The sequence below is a fragment of the Bison bison genome, unplaced genomic scaffold (assembly GCF_000754665.1).
Source record: "Bison bison bison isolate TAMUID 2011002044 unplaced genomic scaffold, Bison_UMD1.0 scf7180017864368, whole genome shotgun sequence".
Taxonomy (NCBI): domain Eukaryota; kingdom Metazoa; phylum Chordata; class Mammalia; order Artiodactyla; family Bovidae; genus Bison; species Bison bison.
This window is the reverse complement of record NW_011494940.1, coordinates 2,026,303-2,030,070: the sequence shown is the minus strand read 5'-3', so window position 1 is coordinate 2,030,070 and position 3,768 is coordinate 2,026,303.

Here is a 3,768-nt window from a genome sequence, read left to right as displayed (position 1 = left end):
GATGGCTTGTTGAAAAAGAAGGAAACACATGTGGACATGTCTTTGTAAAGGAATTGGGACAGGACAAAATGTTCTAAGATTTGGTCAAAAGAGGTTTGTCAGGCAGATTCTGCAACTCCCAGCCAGGTTACTCGTGGCAAATGATTTAATAACCCTGGTTTGCCTTGTTGTTCAGTCGCTCAGTCATGTCCTCCTTTTTGGGACCCCATGGACTGCAGCACGCCAGGCCTCTCTGTCCTTTACCATCTCCCAGAGCTTGCTCAAACTCATGTCCATTGAGTCAGTGATGCCATCCAACTATCTCGTCTTCTAAGGTTTGCCTGAGTTTACCAATCTGAAAATAGAGTCTGACACCTGTTCTAATTTAGTGTTGATATGAAGGTAAAAATTAGGGGAACATGTATGAAAGTTCTTTGCAAGCTGCAAAGTATTACGTAACTGAGAGAAACTGTTATTATTGATTGAGAACATAGAGTACTATCCTTTAGAAGGCAAGTCTCTGGGACCCCACAGTTAGATGCACTGGGCATTAAAGGAAAAGTTTAGGAATACTAGGACTCTAGGTAGTTAAGAGGGGGAAAAAAAGACCTACAAATGGAGTTTGGAAGCTCCATATTATCCAAACTTAAATGTTACCTGGACCAACACGGAGGCAGGGTCCCCTCCCAACAAATAGACCTTAAGAAGCAAAAGCAGAGTAGCAGGTCCCAGGTGCTTTTGTGCGAGGACAGCATAAAAAACTGAATAAATGGCATCATACAATTACTCAAACCTGGCATGACTGCAGACCAAGGCCCTGTAATCTGGTAAACAGCAACCACCATCATCATCTCTTGCACTTCTAGGAAGCTGACTGGATAGGCAGGAGTGGGGCTAGAAGGTTTATGCCTCCAGTTAAAACCTGATAGAAGAATCCAGACTCAAAATGGGTGCTGAGAGGTTCCAAATTTAGTTCCATTCTTCTTTTCATCTTTCCAGTCCTGTACCCTCACCCCCTGGTCTAGCCTTTATTCTGCAGAAATAGTTGAAGTAGGCTAATTAATGCATGCTAAAAGGAATAACTGAGCTTCCCTAGTGGCTCACTGCTGATGCTGGAGACACGTGTTTAATCCCGGATCTGGAAGATCCCCTGGAGAAGGAAATGGCAACCCACTCCAGTATTCTTGCCTGGAGAATTCCATGGACAAGCAGAGCTGGGCAGACGACAGTCCATGGGGTCGCAAAGAGTTGGATATGACTGAGCAACTAAACAGCAACAAAAAGAATAATATCTTGTTTTTTACCTCTGTTACTAAAGCAGTAGAAACTGCCACAGAAGGAAATGCTATAAGCCGTAGCACCATATCTTCTGAGAGTTTTAAAAAAGTAGTACACTCTCATTTCCACCTCCAGATTCTGAAGTTCTGAGGTAGGGCCCAAGAGGGGACACTCAGCTTCTGGGACAGTGCTTGTTAGATATGGCTAAAAGACTTTCTGCATCAAGATCACCTGAGGAGTTCATTAAAATGCAGACTCCTGTGTCCCACACTCTAGAATATTAACTCAGGAGGCTGCAAGTGAAGCCTAGAAATCTGCATTTTAACAACATCTCAGAGGTTTTTATACACATTAAATTTAGAGAAACTATAGCTCCAGGAGGTATCAATGGGATTTATGAAAGAAGCTTAGTTAGTGAGAAGAGTGGGATCAGGGAACACTTAACCAGGCTTACTTCAAATACCCTCTCTCTGCTGCCTCTTTCTTAACAGAAAGTTCCTTACATTTCCCCCCCTTTCTTTTTTTTTTTTTTTTTTCGGCTGTGCTGCATGGCTTACAGGATCTTAGTTCCCCAACCAGGGACTGAACCCCAGCCATGGCAGTGAAAGTGCCAAGTCCTAATGACTAAACCAAGAGGGTTGTCTCATAAGATTATTGTGGAAACTCTGGCACAGAGCCGATCCGTCACAACTGTTTTATTAATCGATGCCAAAACTGAGGTCCAGAGAGAAGACATGTAACTAAGATCACAGTACTAGTTAGTACCTAGCAAAACTGACACTTTTACACCTAATCCAAAATCTTTTCAACTACTTCTGACTGCTTCTCATAATTTATCTGATGCTAATAAGCTCCTTTCACATACTGACGAAGCAGCAGCAGTATTTTGAAATTACCTTCAAAGTGGCTTCCCACACACAATCTTCAACAGGAAATAAGGTTTTGCCATCTTAAACCTGACTTAGTTTTAGATTCCAAAGCTGCTTATATTGGTTACTAGGCAACCACCTCTTTAGGATTCCACAAGTCTACACACAGAACCTACAGGTTCAACCAGGAGTATCTTCAGCTATTTATTAAATTTCTTTCTTTGTAAATTGAGCTTTGGGAAATTATACTGTACTCACTGATCGGTGGCAAAATGGATTTCTCGGTCCTCCTTTGAAAAATAATGTCTAGGTCTATGCAGCTCAATATTATCCCCTCCACATCGGTTCAAAAGTCCTACTGAGAAAGAGACAAAGCAGGGGAACACATGAACACCCAGCTCTGGCATGCTTCAGACCAGCAGCCTAATGAAACAAATGGTAAAGCAGAATGAGTGTCTTTGGGGCCTTTCCCATTCTCTTTCTATTCTGCTCCTGTTTAATCTCCTTCCTTCACACAGTTCAGTTCCATCTCCTCTGCTTCCCAAATTCTGGCTGGGTTATCAGCCAATAACTGCCGAGGACCAGCCCCGGCTGATCCAGGGTATTCGAAGGAGAGACGGCCTAGGCGACTATTTATATGCTAATTAGAGATATAGAGAACAATAGAATGAGGATAGCTCAGTAGGAAAATTCAGTGGAGAAAAGAAGCTGAGTAGCTTGGTTTACGCGGGAGACCAATAAAACTTCAAGACAAGAAGTTTGCACCACTTACGTAGGCCGCAGGCGCCCTCTCAAATAGCGGAAGGTGTCTCACCCTAGACTCCTTCTCGAGTGGGTCTTAGAAGCCCAGGCATAATTAGTAAGCGTGGTGGGTTCCGCGCTCCAGATGGAGACTCAGCTGGAAGTTAAAGGGAAGAATGACATGGGGAGACCAAGCGCTGGTGAACAAGGCCCATAGCTTTATTTTTAACAGGGGCTTTTATACCCTAAGTTACACATAGAGGATAATAGGGGATGCAAAGTCAGCAGTCTTTGATTCTTATCAAAAACCAAGGTTTCTTTCCTGCAAATTTATCGTATACAAATGGTTTAGGTGATTTACATCATCTTCTGGCCAGAAGGCCTACTAACATTTTATGACTCTTGACAAGGACTTATCAACAAAGACTTATTTTCTCTAAGAGTAATTATTTTAAGGTTTGGCACCATCTTCCAAAGATAAAATTGCATTCCTATAGGGCGGATGTGTAATGGGCTTACAACAAAGAAAGAATTTATTACCTTAAGGGTCTAAAGTTACTAACACCAAGGCCACTACTTATTTTTTCTATATACCAACTATTAATTAATACACATTCAAGAATACAATTCAGGGGATGTGAAAACTTGGCAACAAGCATTGACTCATCAATGAAATCCTTTACTAGTTTATTCTGACAGTTTTTAACTCTCTGAGAGGCTCTAATCTATTTGAATATCTTAAGCTTCCCGTGCCTCTGGAGACTAGGAGACTGTAAACAATCGTATGCATAGCTGCAGGAGTCCGGGTAAACTTGTCAGGCGAGTTAGAGAGCCATCTGAGGGGTTTGGATTTAAACACTCCTAATTGCCCAGGAACTTTATTAATTGGAGCTGTAAGTTA